Source organism: Lagopus muta, chromosome 8 (assembly GCF_023343835.1).
Source record: "Lagopus muta isolate bLagMut1 chromosome 8, bLagMut1 primary, whole genome shotgun sequence".
In the NCBI taxonomy this organism is placed as follows: Eukaryota; Metazoa; Chordata; class Aves; order Galliformes; family Phasianidae; genus Lagopus; species Lagopus muta.
Genome location: NC_064440.1, coordinates 34750018 through 34765730, shown reverse-complemented (window position 1 = coordinate 34765730; position 15713 = coordinate 34750018). Strand labels below are relative to the sequence as shown.

The 15713-nt window shown below is 42.7% G+C and overlaps 1 protein-coding gene across 10 annotated transcripts in view; it reads right to left on the bottom strand.

Annotated features, from left to right (window-relative positions):
* Positions 1–15713, bottom strand: part of TRPM8 (transient receptor potential cation channel subfamily M member 8) — a 111143-nt gene that overhangs the window by 93168 nt on the left and 2262 nt on the right. For 3 of the 10 annotated variants that reach the window (XM_048954204.1, XM_048954206.1, XM_048954205.1), the window contains exons 1-2: positions 8015–8061; positions 7309–7395 (exon numbers count right to left, since the gene is read on the bottom strand). The exons of 2 other annotated variants lie outside the window; for them this stretch is intronic. The gene's annotated coding sequence lies outside the window, so the exon portion shown is untranslated. Of the gene's footprint in view, positions 1–5170; positions 5232–7308; positions 7399–7923; positions 8116–15713 lie in introns of those variants that run through there. 5 more of the 10 variants (XM_048954198.1, XM_048954195.1, XM_048954194.1 and 2 more) reach the window with 5 other exon arrangements.

The following is a 15713-nucleotide window of genomic DNA, read 5'->3' as shown; positions in this document are numbered from 1 at the left end:
CAAAACACTTCATGCACCAGATTGGAGAAGACTGACACGAACAGTGGAACTGGGAGGGAAAAGAGCAAGCCAGTTGCACAGCTATGAGAATATGCTCGTGTTTGTGCTGTCACCCCAACGCAGTATGTGTACCTTAATGCCGGGTATCACATTCTTCTGAACTCTCCTTCTGTTTTGTTTCCAAGTTAAGTCCAAGAACATTTACAGTAATAGAAGTAGAATCCACACTTAGAGCAGTCATTCAAACAAATATGTCAAGGGATCCACTGTGCTTTTATTTTGAAAACTTTAGTTACCTCCCCATGTGGTGCACTGCTTTAGAAGCATACCAAGCCTGTTGTAATCTTGGACATCTTTACCTTTTATCAAATGACACAACCTTGTAAAACCTTCAAGTGTGTTGGATGTAGAACTCTTAACTACAAGGCAGTCTGGGAAAATCACACATATGCTGAAAGAAGAGTTAGAACATCTCACAGCCAGTGCCTTGAGAATACCTTAGCATTTGCCTAGCTGTCTAGACAGCTAGAAACAAAAACAAGCTATTTACATACAGTAACCCTTCGGTCATCCTTCTTCTATTTTGCCTTCCTGTGCCAGCTAATAAGGTTTGGGTGCTGGATGAATTTTGACCTCTGTATTATCACACTATTTGGAGTGTTCAGCTTCCATAAACGCCAGCATAATGAAACCTTCAACATCCCTGCACTACAGTTAAAGCTACTTAGGAGCTGCATTAAGGGCTCAGTGCCTCAATCTGGTCTGCATATCTGAGACAGCGAGGTGACAGGGACATGCAACTAGATCTATTAATTACTGACTAGGTTGCTGCTCACTTGATGCTATGCTCATTTAGAAGTCACTGGAAGCTCCAGCTGAAGCACGAAGTACCTATCTAACCTTACAGGGCAAAGGTGACTTAGTTTCTAGGCTAGAGTTTGTAAAAAGACTTTTTGTTACAAAAAGATTTGTACCATGCTTACATTCTTGTCAGTCTCTCGCAACCCTGTGCTATTATATATATATCACACTTCTCATCCAAGTGATGAGTGGCTGATTGCATTTATGAACATCACTTTATTGCATTCATTTACCTGGATTAGATCATCATTAGCAGTCCCAGTGAGGAAGAAAAAGATAATTTGAAAGCAGAAGCCCAGTTTTTAAAGAGAAAAGGCAACTATGCTTCTCTTAAGGACTCTAAGTTAGTTAGTACAACTAACTACTAATTAAACTCCTACAGAGATCTACATCCACAACTTACTTTTTCCTCAGGGTCCTTTCTCAGAAGCAGGTTATTACACTGAGGCATGCTTTCAGTGCTAGTTGATTACTGTTTCTCCTCAGTTTGTTCTTACCTGGGCAGCACTAAACCTGCATTGAGCCCGCTACCTTCCTCAAGCCTAGCATCAGGCAGTCTCATTCAATCAGATGCAGTGTTTGATTATGCACAACAGCTGCATGCCACTGCCCACATTCAGGGCATTGTCATTTAGCTAAGGAGCAGGTTACAGTACCTTCAAGACAGCAACTGTACGATTGGGATGCAGAACCCAGACAGGGATGATGTTGAGCTGCAGCAATCTGTGGCACATTAAGGAATGCCATCAGCTACTGGCCATAACATACAGGGGAAATCCTTGCTCTGTAGGGACCCACATTACTTGCACTGCATCACATTCTGAAACTGACAGAAAGAGGCAGCCTTTGGAAAGGAGCTTTAAGTGGATTCAAATAACAAGAATCACTGCATCTCCTGAAACCCTCAGAGGGATGGATATTTCTCTACAGAGACCAAGTCATCCAGCAAATGGAAAGGATGACTGATACTGACTTCCAATCCAATGTATTAAATATGTTCAGTTCAGAGACTTAAATCTCCTTTATTCTATCCACTCACCCCTCCAGCAGACAAGGTCAGTCAAATGTTTCTGTATGCGTAATCAGCCTGGATGAGTTTATCAGGGCATTACCAAGTACATACATTTTCATACAGGGCATGTTTCTCTTGGTGCATGGCTGTAGTACCACCTCCTTCTCCCAAGTCTGCAGAGAATGAGCATGTCCTTTTAGCTAGTGATGGCAAGCTGCATCTTGCTTGGTTTTAAATAGGCATGACTGCTATTCCTTTAGCCAACCCAATTTAGTCAATACCCAACCTAACACCAACACCAAAGAGTTATTGTTTTAAACCCTTAGATGTGCTCTCAAGAGTATATCATTGCATCACTGTCCACACCTGCCAGGCCACAGAAAAGGTCACTGTTTCTAACATCCAAATTCATTGATGCCAAAAGCAGTTGCCTAGGGAAGAACACAAAGAAATTACATCATGACTCCCCCATCATCCAGTTTCAGTTCAGATATGGTTTTCTGTATTTAGTAACTTACATAAGTCCCAACTTAAAAAAAACAAACTCATATTGAAGTAGATTAACAGCTCCATTCATTGAGCAACTTCTCTTCCTGTCTCAAGATGCAGTACTGAAATGCACACGCACAATGATTTACGCAAAGCAGTATGATTCTCCATTCAGTTCCTTTTTGCTTGGTTGCCAGAGAGCTAGTGTTTCCATAGAACTAACCATAAGCTCAATTCAGAATGCTAAATCATCTGAAGAGAGCTCCTTGCACATGGAAACTAAAACTGAGTAAAGTAGGTAACCACACTGCATTGCTTTGTCTGTTTTCCTGTTCATGCAGCATGGCTGCAAACCTGGCTCTTCAGCTGTTGACCTCAGTTCTCACTCTCCCAATCTCATAAGTGATCTGAAGCAAGTAGAAAAAAATACAGTGATAAACTTCACTAACAGAACTGCAAATTCGTCACTCTGGCTTCTCAATTTACACGTGTCAAGAATCTTTAAGCAGGAAGGACATCAAGCCAGATTTGAAAAGCAAAATAACTCTGCAGTAGAATACGGCTATCTCCACACTGGGGTCAAAGCTCTGTGATCAGCACTGTACCAGCTCAGCTCAGAAGGCTCCTGGCCTGATGGCTGCTGAATGCCTTCAGTATCAACCAGTGGCACTGAGGCCTAAAAGCAGTACAGTTGCCAGGGACTGGCACAGAATAATGCCTGAACTAAAACCAGTGAGGACCTCTACAAGGTTCTGCTATATTCAGAGAGCTTCCTGACAAAGCTCTGGTATTCTCCAAATCTGCTCCTTCCAGTTGTAAAGTTATATCCTCACAACAGACTTACTGGCAATAAAATCTACCCATAGAAAACATCAAAACACGTTGAACTCCAAACTGACTTATCCAAGTAACTCTATTCTTCTGGTCTTTGCAAAGATGTTTATCATTAGAAAGCAGAAAGTCTCAAAGCAAGAGCTCAGGTAAAGTACAGAGATGTTTCTTTCCATTGAATCAAGCGTAAACTACTTCAGGGGGATAAGTACTCTCTTGAAAGATCTCATCAGCTCACCTAGAAGTGGCCCCATCACCTTTTAACACACTTATACCCTTTACTCCAAAGAAACAAGCACTGAAGTGAATGTCACTGCCAGAACTCTGCAGAAGGCAGCCCACTGACCACACAGTGACAGCTGACACTCCTTACTTAGAGCCACACAAGGAGTTTGACAAGACACAAAAGCTGCTCTTCTCTCACACACATTATAGCAACTCATTACCATTGCACAGTTGATTAATCTGCAGTCTCAAATATCTGACAAACTCATAGTTTTGTTAAAGCCCATTGGGTCACGAATAAAAGAGTTGGCCATTACCTTAACATCAGCCTTAACTTGAGTCACAGAAGACCCCACACAGTCTCTTAAGGCCAGTTGTCAGGAGGCCAGTAACCTCTTGGAGCAGAATTAATTTCTTCAGGGTGAAGAGGTCATGTGGATGCTATTCCCCACTTTGCACCATTTTTTATATATATTCTTCTCATTACCAGCCATGTTTTGGTCACTTTCCTCCACAACAAAGCCATGTTTCTATTGCTACTACACACATACTTTGAAGCAGCTGAGAGCAGCTTTCAACACTTCTGGCTGGTTTACAGTTTATACTTTCACGTTATGTTGACTTATAACACCCAGGTGCCACACAACTTGGACATTGAGCCCTTTATACACCTCCAAAAAGCATTTCACTAACTATTTCCAGACAATTGTCTTAGTAGACAGGTGAAAGCTGGAAGCAAACTTGTTGGTGTTCGCCCTTGGATAACACTCCCGTTTGTTTCATGCCTTATATTGCCCATTCCCATGGCACGTTTCTATATATATCAAATACGATAGGTGCTATTAAAACCATACCTGCAAACTGCATTGTACAGCAAGAAGTGCACTTTAGGTGCACTTTAAAACACTCTATAAGCATTTCAGCGTTCCCTGCATTGAAAGGGAATAACAGCAATTCACTTACTGCCACTCAGCTGTCCAGTAACAGAAGTCAACTTGCCCTCCAAAGGTAAACACCATCCAGAGCTCCGTCCAAGGGACCACGACAGCTCAGACTTCTTTCCCAGCACACTTGTGCCAGGGGATCCATGAGACATGCATTGCACTTGAGGATTCATAGTCACCAGAACACTGCCATGCTTTTTTATGGACCAAGCTTTTTCCTTACAGAGCCAGCACAGATCCATGTATTACACAGCTGTCACTTCATTTTCTGAGTGATGCCCACAAATATCTAAACACAGAACCAGAAGTCTGGATTAAATTTTGATCATCTCTCCAGACCTGGTAGAGTCCCAACCAAAAAGCAGTTCCAGTTACACACAGCCCCATGCTACCAGTTACCACAATTAGCTCCAGATCCCAAATACCACACTTCCAACTTGATTCTAACTTTGCTTATAAGGTCAGAGATAGCAGGGATTCCCCTACTGCAACATAATTGAAAAATGCCTTTGAAAGGTTTCTAAGCAGACTATTTAGAGGAAGCAGGAACACTACGTTATCTTAGCTTTGGTTACTTTGACAGGGGAAGCTTCAAGTCAATCTAAGATTACGCACTCCTGTAAAAGGCCTGACTGCCCCAAAGGGAATTCCTTTCTGGGAAGTGGCTTCCCACTTCCCTTTATTTCTTCACAACGCTGCCATTTTGAAGTTGCTTTGCTCTGCTCTGTCTTCCCCCCAGCTATTTCCCTATTTTCATTTAGAGGCATGTTTCACAGAATTGAAGGGGTTGGAAAGGACTTTTTGGTACCTTTTCAAAAGACTTAAGATGCAGAGTTGGTGCATCATGCTTTCTTCTTGATGTTTGGCACCTAAAAAACAGTGTGCTGCCATGAGTTCTGTAACAGATGATGAATCCCAGCAACAAACCTACAGATAATACTCATGCAGGAACAGTTGATTCAGTCTAAGAACCCAGGATACCATGCATCTGTAACCCACACTGAAGAAGTGCTCTTCATTTTCCTTCACTTTAGCACACCTTGACATCTTGCAGAGATCCTTGCTGAGGAATCATACTCAAAAAATGACTCAAAAAATCAGTGTATTTGCAGCACAGTGTGCCCCCTAGGCTTTATAACACAAGGGGTCTCTGATTCACACCATATACCCACTCCAATCAGTCACACACTTCCACTGAAGCTAAGGAACCCTAGAAAATAGCAACCTTCTTGTCCTTCTGAGCAGTATACTACTAACAAAAGCATTTACTTCCAATAAAACTTATTTATCTTAAAACTGAAATTAAGTTTTGAGACTTCAACCAAGTATCTTACATTAGATTACCATTCACCATCCAGATTAAACATTCTCAAGACAACAGCAATTTCAGGTCTGTTTAGCATGCACAGTTCCTGCAAATGTGCAAGTGTTTACCAGCTGTAAGAAGACTGGGTTTCCAATCCCATCTTCCGGTCTTAAGAACTAAAAGAATTACTGCATTATTTAATCTCATATTTAACCTTACATATGGCTTAACATTACAGTCATCTCTAAAAAAATATTGGCTCAGGGAATACCTAAAGGTCCCCTGCACCTTTTAAAATCAAATACTGACTAGATAAATTGATTACAGTTCTTATGACAGTACACCTGAAGCTATTAGACACCACAAGAGATATTTTTCCCTTTAAGTTTCATGGTGGCCGATTTGACTTCAAGCCTTTCTGATCCAGGACTTGCAGCCTTGTTAGGAGCTTTGAGGAGCCCGCAGTGATAGCTTCAAACTTTCCCTATGGAGGTCATCAGAATTCAGCTGTTATCACATTGCCGTCCTTGGGCTATCTGTAAGATGACTGAAAAAAGTAACAATCCACAACATACTTTTCTCTTACTTCATCCCACCTACTGTTCTGAGAACTACTACCAGAATTCCACTGGTTTTCAGCCTTAAGATCTGAGTCAATAGAAGCCTGATGCATTCTACTTTGAAGTAAGGGCAAATGGCACAGACACATCTGTCCTGAGCCCCTCACCTACAAAATACAACTCCATTTTGTCAGTAGTTTCCTGAAGCCAGTTGAGTTCAAGGAGACCGAGTCTACACTTGATCTTTCATTTCAGAGTAGTAGCACAAATTAAAACTGTAGACAAGATGACGCTAAGAAAGCTAGGAAGCCAGGATAAGATACAGCTAGGAAGTTTCATAAGAAATATTAGGAGAGACTTCACATCACATGGGAATAGCCAGAAGGCTTCAGGAGCACAGGAAGCATTCTCCTCAGCCTCTCTGGAAACTGCAATCCAGGCAGAAGCAGAACAGATGAGTTAAATGAATGGCTGCATTAATAGTGTTACATCTGGAGCTTTGGCTTCTACAATCCAAAACACAACAGATAAAATAGGAAGGCTGACACAGGATGGGGCACAACTGAGCAGGACGAGCAGGAATATACTGGGCAGCAAGCTGGCAGGGCTCATCACTAGGGCTTTGAGGTAGATTTGGTGGGGGATGGGGATATACTGCTAAGGAACAGAAAAGAGCCAGGGAACACTGGTACTTTAGGAAAGCTTCAGATTTGTCCCAAAGGTTTTTGTGAGGGCTCCTCCAAGAAGACAGTGAGGCTGAAAGCCCACCAATGTACGCAGCACAGGTAAGCAGGAAGAACTGGAAACCGTGGTGCACTTGGAAAACTATGATCCTAGGCTACCACAGAAACATGGTGGGATGACATTCATAACTAGAAGACCATGATTAAAGGCTAGGAGATATTTGGAAGAGATTGACAAGGCAGGAAGGGTGAGGGAGTTTTCCTCTATGTTAAGAGGGGGGTAAATTGCAAGGAGCTGCCTTTAAGAAACAGTTGTGAAAGGCAAGGAGCACATAGGTTGAAATTAGGAACTGGAACAATGAAGGACATCTGGCAGTTTGGGTCTACTATAGCCCACCTGATGACACTGTTGATGAGCTTCAGCTGCAAGAGGAGATACAATCAGGCTCTCATCCTAGCAGGGGGTTTCCAGCCACACACACACCTGCTAGGAAAGCAAGAAAACAATCTGCAAATAATCTAGGAGACTCCTAGAATCCCCTAATGACTGGTTCAGGTGTTGGACAGACCACTAGACTGATGCTTTGCTGGACCATGTTCTCAGCAACACAGAAAAGATCATAGAAGAGGTTAAGGTTAGAAACATCCTAGGCTGCAGCAGCACCTTGGTTGAGTTTGTGACCTCAAGGAACATAGACCTAGCAAAGAATATTGTCAGGACCCTGAACTTCAGGCTGTTTAAGGAATAGGTGAATGAGAGCCCCCAGGAAACCATCCTCAGAGAAGAAGGAACTGAATAGAGCTAGTAGTTCTCCAAGGATAGCTTCCTGAAAGCACAAGAGTTCTCTACCCCCAGAATAAGAAATTAGGCAGATAAAGCATGAAACTGCTGCAATTAAGTGGTAGCTAAAAGAAGAAAAGGAAAAGCAAAACAGTAGAAACAAGGAAGATGGCCTAGAAAGGATATAGAGATAGCATCATGGTAGGCAAGAACAGAATCAAGAAAGCTAACCCTCTAAGTGCATTGTACTTGCAAAGAAACAAAATTGCTTCTAACAAATTCTTAGCAGCACTAAAGCATTCATAAACCAATAACTACATACAGAAACAAAAGTTAAACTTAGCCAGCTAGTGAAGGAGTTCCCAAGCCATTCAACACTCCCCCACAAGAAGCAGCCCAGCTGTACAAGATGCTCTTCCTTCCGTGGCTGGCTCTTATATGAGCTCAGGGTTCCCTCTGGGTCCACCCCTTCTGGTCAGGTGGGGAGCATAGGTGCAAATAATTTGCCTGTACTCCCTGGGCCAGCCACTCCCCTTCAGCAGGTGTTTCATCACCAGTTCTAGCCATGGCCTAACAGTTCCCCAACAAGCTGGATAAAGAATTGATTGGATGGTTGCAGCTTGAGGGTGGTTTTCAATGGCTCTACGTTCAGGTGGAAGCTGGTGATGAATGATGTCCCTCAGGGGTCTGTCTTGGGACCAGTGCTCTTCAATATATTTATCAACAACAAAGTTGTTAGGATCAAGCATACCCTCAGCAGTTTTGCTGATGACACCAATCCGAGTGGTGCAGTTGATAAAACAGAAAGAAGGGATGCCATCCAAAAGGACCTGGATGTGCTTGAAAAGTGGGCACGTGAGAATCTAAGGCTTAACAAGGCTAAGTTGAACAAGGTTGGATGGGGTCCTGGTCAGCCTGATCCGGTGGGTAGCAGCCCAGTCCATGGCAGCAGATTGGAACTAGGTGATCTTTCAGGTCCCCTCCAAATTAAGCTTTGAGGTCTTTCAGCTTTGTATTGCCTTAAATAAAACCATTTCACTCTGTGGTTATGTAGTAGTTTTGTCACCTTAGGAACACTTTGAAGACCATAGAGCCACGGGAGCTGCTCTAAAATTAACAACTCTGCTTTCTTTGAAGGCTGTAACACATGTTTTTTGACTTTAACTGAAGCATTGTGCCCAAAATACCTAAGACCTCTTTTGGCAGCTACTGGACTACAGTTGAGCTCTCTTTTTAATTCACCAGCCACCTTCAGATGCAGACAAAGGAGACAAGTCCTTCCTTCTCCAAGTGTCAGGAAACTAAGGCAGTCCTTGCAAACAACTGAAGGGCAGCCAAAATGACCGAGTCAGCCCCTACAAAGGAGTGGAAACATTTATCAGCACAGAGAATACATCTGAATCTGTACATCTGAATTCTGACAAATTACTGTATTAGATTATTGTAGCATTTACAGAAACTCCCTCTGAGCCATGTTCATCTTTTGGGAGATTTCTTTTTCAAATACAGAGTGTTAGTAGTTTTTTCAATTGCTAACAGTTCTTTAAGTACCTGATTCTGTTTATTTTTCAAACTTTTCTATTCCTCTTTACTTCTGTAGTGGCAATGCTAAGTCACAGCCTGAATCAGTGACTGAGCACCTGGTGGGAAGGCAGGGCCAACCCAAGGGAGCTCAGGTGCATGCAGTGTACCTGTGTGATCAGAAGGGGTAGAACCAGGATCCACCTCTTCCCAGCCCTCATTTAAGGGTTAGCAGTGGAGATGAGGGTATCTTGCTAGAGATCCCTGTGTTCCTGCAGCCTTCTAAAGGTAAGCAGGTTGTTTTGGTTTGTTTAACTTTGTTTTTGTGCCTATAGGTGCTGTACTTGAGCTCATCCTCACTTGCTGCAGCCTGGGGCTCTGCTATTCTACTGTTGTTGCTGTCCTTACCACTGCATTATAGTGTTACAACTTCTAACCAGTTTGTTTCTCTTAACACGTGGTCAATCCAAGTAGAAGATCCTTCTGAGTACTCTGTCAGGTCATCTGTATCTTTTGCCTTTCTGTTAGCAGCTAGCTAGCAGGGCAACTCCATTTTACACAGGGCCTCTCTGGTGAAGGATGTCTGGTGCCCATTGGCACAATGAGGCAGAGCTCTGACCTTCTTAAAAAAAAAAAAAGCTGTCTTATAGCTAATGCTGTCTTTTATAACACTAGGCTTTAAAATTTCATTTTGAAGCTTACTGCTTTGATTCTATATGAGCAAACAATTGGGAAGGAAATAATTTGGCTTCTGAGAGGCTAGGCCAGGGCATTAAGGAAATTAAGCTGTTTGATTCCAAGAAAGGGATGTAAACTATGAAGGGAAGGATTCATTGTGACTTCTTAAACAAATAATTATCTCAGTCCTAGTCTCTTCACAGATAAAGAAGCACTCATTACACAGGTTTTCTGGCATTTGCTGTGAAGCTAGGCACTGTGCTGATTGAGTTGCTCTTCCATTATACCAAACACACATCTCAGGTTGTGCACCTCAGCTAGGAGCAACTGACCTTCCTCAAAATGCAAGTGTCAGAAAATCAACCCTCACCAGGGCAGGTAACCAGCAGCTCCAGTCTGAGCACTGTGCCAGCTTGTGGTATTGGCTCTGTGGCTGTCAGTAAGTTGGAACCAAGGACAGCTGATGCAGTTCGGGTCCAGGAAAGTCTCCAAGGAACCATCAGGGGACCTATAGAGCTAAGAGGAGGTTCCCCTGTGGTTCACTTCTCTGGTAGCTAATTTAAGCATACATGCTCCAGTAGAATTTCATTGGCAAACCTCTAGCTATTTATAATGCAGTAGAATCAATAGGTGTTAGAGTAGCATCCTGCTGTCTGTTAAGGATGTGTGTAATAAATGGCATACTGAGATGGTTCAGATATTAAGAGGAATCGCACAACGCTTTAAATTGCAGGTTGAATATTCTTAACAGCAAGAGCAATGTGAAAACCTGGGTTGTAAACTGTAAGAGCAAGGGAATCTGTCAAAGTTTAGGACCTGAGGTCCCTTGTGTAGTTTGAACTTACTGAAAGTTGTGTGGGTCTGGATAAAGCCAACACTACGTTGAAAACGGGGCATTTCTGTAGTACATCCTTTACGTGATTTAGATGTAATGATTGTGATTTAGGTACCCTTAGTTCCAAGCAAAGTTTCCTTCTTTGCTAGTTGTTTCATACTGATGAACCTTCCTATCTGTAATAATTGCTAAGCACTCTGCAGGAGTGTCATGGTTTTTAAGTTATTACTGTGTATGTGTTTCAATTCATTCCCAAATACTTTTGCTGTAAATGATGGCAAGTTACACTAGAATGAAAAATCTTGCCCAGCTGATGAAAAACGATGTGAGGCTTCCTTCTATCCTGTGATAATGTTCAGTAATGGGTACACAGGAAACAGATTTTTCCAGTTCACTATGTACTTAGTGGGAAGAAACCAACAACTAGGGTCCCATGGTGCCATTGTGACAGTGAATATAAGTCCTGCTGCCATAAGGAGCTTGCTCAAATGTAGGATGCTCAAATCTTAGAATCACAGAGAACGTGTTTTTTATGTTAATGTTATGATACATGGCTGGTGAAGGACTTTTGAACTGCAATTAATTACTGCTGAAGGAATAGCTTGACTTGAGCAGCTGGGAACGTTTCCAGGACTCCACTGTTAAGCCCAGAACTAGGTCAGACAAACCTGCTCCAACCATAAGCAAAATGTGACGGTGAAAATGTGTGAAAAGAGTGCCAACAGCCCTTCCTTGTATCTAGACAAATAACCAAGACATTTTATTATGTCTTTCTGAGAAAAAGATAGGTACTGAAAGGGGGGCACATAAGGTGGTGCACACAAGCAGTGAATACCAGCCCCCTCTCAGGGAATTCTTCCCAGGATCTTTGCACAGACTGCACTGCAGTGCAAACAAGCCACAGGAGCCCTGTCTCTGCTAAGACACTCTTTCACAGCCAAAATGTGAGTAGTTACCACTGAGCCGTTAATCAGCTCAGAGAACTTAGACAGACACACAGTAAATCCCATCAGTTTTTGTGGCAACTGCATCCTAGATTACAGCTGATGGCCCTGGAGGGACCACACTGTGATTCTGATTCCCAGTTGAGTGCTGGGAAGGAGGTGCCACTTGCAGAGCATGCAGGTCATTCCATGAAGGAGTTTCTCAAGTTTAAAAGCTAGAAAACTGGAATTATTTTGCCAGGGTAGATTTTGAAGGGCAAGTTCCACATAGAGACTATTGCAAGTTATGCTGATGTCAAATACATACATCAAGTACAGGAATAAATACCATCAAAAGAATTAAAAGGCTGGGGGATGTGGGCTTTTTTTTCTTCAAACTTGTAGAACAGAAGAGTCCAGGGGAGACCTCTCTACAACATTCCAGTGCTTGAAGGGTGCTTTTGGCAGGAGGAAGACTGACCAGTAGTGACAGGACAAAGAGGAATTGCTTTAAACTAAAAGAGGGGCAATTTAGGTTAGATGTTAGGAAGAAATTCTTTACTCAGAGAGCAGCAAGGCCCTGGCACTGCTGCACAGAGCTGTTGGTGCTCCATCCCATGGAGGTGTTCAAAGCTGGATGGGGCTCTGGGTAACCTGATCTGGTGGGGGGCAACCAGCCCACAGCTGGAACTGGATGAGCTTTAAGGTCCCTTCCAACCTAAGCTATTCTATAAATTACTGCTTTTCATACAGGGCCAAACCCATCTGTGACACACAGCAGGGTGGACTTCTGGTGCTGTTGCTCAGAGTCCATAGCCACCCTGAGAGCACAAGCACCAAGGTGGGTGTCTCTGCTCATCTATCATGATTTCCCATGGAACCTGGGGTTGCCTGACACAGAGCTCTTCTTGGCCAGACAGCCCATTGTACAGCTGCAGCCAAGTGCCTGATAATTTCAGTTCATTGCTGGCTGTTTTTCTGGTATTAATATTGATGAGCAGCACACGCAAGTATCTAGGGCAGAAAGAATATGACAAATGCTGAGAGGCATAGCTGTGTTCTGCAGCTGTATGTTTCAAGTTAGTATCTAAAATGTGCAATCTGTCACCTGGGCTTCATATTAAGTAATACTGAGTTAGCCACTTTTGTAGTGTCATGCTCTATAGGCTACATCACATGTGATCTTCACTGGCAAGAGAGCACGCAGTTCTGAGTTCTCTCACGTCCTCAGACCAAAATAAATAATTATGGTAGCAGAAAGACTGTGAAGACTCTTATGCTACTGTCCTTTCTGGAAAGGGATGGGAGCACAGGGGTAGATAGCCAGGGAGACCTTATCACATGATTTACAGCCTTATGCATGTACATGCTACTCAAAATCAAGGAAAGCTTTCTAATAGATCATGGGGAGTGACCTCCCCCCTGTTGGCTCTGCATGAAGTCAGTAGCGTATTTGAAAGTTCAAAGGTAACAGCTGAGCCTACAGTTTCCCTAACATTTAAAGCCCTGTCAGCATATACACCACTGAAGTGAGATCTGAGCGTAACATGGAATTATGTGGTGAATCAAATATTGATTGTCTGTCAAGAAATGTGACAGCAGGAACAAACTTGGACACTTCCAGAGTAATCATATTTAGCCACGATAGGAGCTCAATAAAGTGATGAAAGCTCTATGGTGTGCTGAGTATCCTGGAACTGAGATGTGAGGCTGTCACTGAAGCCATCCTAGTATAAAACTCAGGACATTGATGGAGCCCTGACTAAAAGGTATCAATAGCATTTGATACATAACCTGCAATTGAACAAGTCTTTTGCTGCGTGCGATTTAAGTCTTTGCTAAAATGAAGCTGTCTATGCTTTAGATAGCATGGGTAGAACTTAGCTCTTATAAATATCTTTCTTTATCTGAAGAAGTCATTTATTTTCACCGTGAACACTTTAAGTCCTTGCTTTAAGACAGAGATCATCAGCCTGAGCAAAGCTACAGCACAATTCCAGATCAATGTCTTTGATTTGTTGCAGATGATAGCTGTGTAAACTTGTAAATACTGCAGCTAATTTTACAATGAAACTTAGGTTAACGAGAATCATAGTCACAACCTCATGACCTACAACATGAGGTTGGTAGGAACCTCTGGATCCATCTGGCCAGCAGAGACTCCCAGAGCAGCGTGCCCAGCACCACATCCAGGTGGCTCTTGAACATGTCCAAGGAGGAGATTGCATAGCTTCTCTGGGCAGCCAGAGATCTATCTGGCTCTGCCACTGCTCTGTCACCAGCACAGAAGTGCTGGCTGATGGTCAGATGGAACCTTCTGCACTCCAATTTGTGCCCAGTGCCTCTGGTACTGGCACTGAGCACATCTGACAGGAGCCTGGCTCTGTCCTGTCTGATTTGATTCCTGCTCCAACTTTCAGAAATGCAGGTTACATTTGCCATCCCATCTTTATTTTTATTTTTTCCAAGCAGGTTTAGTGTAAATAGCATTTTCCCCTTTATGACAGGAACATTGAGGAATGAGCTACTGCTTTGAGAAATGCTTGATGTTGCTACCCCATAATTAGTATTGTTTGAACTAGTTGGCAATTATCCTAGAATAGATTCTGCACGCTGAATGAGGTTAATTCATTAGTTACATTTGTTTCAAAGCCTCCTGAGCAATCTAATCACTCTGTAATAGTAACTGACTAACCCAAATCTTCACCCAGTAAAATAACATAATTTACTACCAGAGGATGCTTAACCTATTTAAGTTTCATACTGACATTTCACTGTGGAATATGACAAAAATAATTCTGGAAAACTTGATGTTTCCATATTTGCTTTCTATTTGGTTTTGATTTCAGTCTTTGTGGCAGCATCAGTGTTAGCAGGCACAATGATGCATCTCTAACACCCTATCTCCCATACTTTTCCTGACACACCCTGCATACTGAAAACAACACTGCTCATGCCTATGGTCATCACGTGAATGGTGAGGGTGTATGACCATGAGCAAGCTGTGAAACTGTCCAAATTAACTGAAATGTTGCTTCTGACTGTCAGCTAGAATTCTCTTACAGCCACTCTCCCTCAGATGATCTGGGAGTTCTCCTGTTCTCCATTTATCAACAAATCCCCTTCAGCTGGGTCTGCAAACAGCCCTGTCTCTATTTATTTGTGATTTTTGAGTGTATGTACTTTAAATCCTGTTACAGACCAGATCAGGATGCTTCAACTCTTTTCAGTTAACATGTAACGGTGTTAGAGTAACAGTGTGCCATGAGAAATGCCATGAGAATTCTTCATTACGTGTACATAAATATCAGCTTCATGGATTGTGAGCCCAATCTGTAACTTCTCTACAGAGGCTTCCTACAACCATACTTTCATTAAGGTCCCACTGCTGCTTGTTTTTACTAACATGTTTGGGCTCCTTTCCAAAAGCCAAATTTAATTGTGCACAAGTTTTAAGACCAGGTTTACTAATTGCATCTCCTCAACATTTTTCCTATACTTTTTGTAGAGTTAGACTGCAGGGAATAGAATGAGGTGGGTAAACAAAATCATCTGAGAGGAGTGAGATCTGTTTGAGATGTTGATTCAATGCTGCTTTCCGCTTATTGTTATTCTTTGAAGGTATTCAGCACTGAAATCATAACGAAACCATGCAATTTAGCCTTCTGTAGTCACGGCAATGACTGGATTTGTCAGATAGGGAGGAGGAGTAGGAGGTTGGCACAGATGGCACTTGCTTATGTATCTAACCACAAAGCCAGCTCTGTGGGAGCATGGTGCAATGGGAAGACCATCCTTGGGAAGCTTTCATGCTCAGAAAGGAAAGCTGGGCCCTGCCCCACCTCCAGCACGTAGCACTGATCTGCCTTGGAAGTGTACTCTGTACTCTACACAAAGCCCATTGGCCCTTCTACATGTGTAAGAAAAAAACTATTTGGGTTTCACGATCTCCACAGATTAAGAGATGAGCCCCAGTTTCAGTGGTTATATTGCCTTTGGCAAAAGCAGGGAAGGAAAAGCTGTCAAGTACCCAAGCTAGCCTTGGCCCAGACCAAAGGAAAACA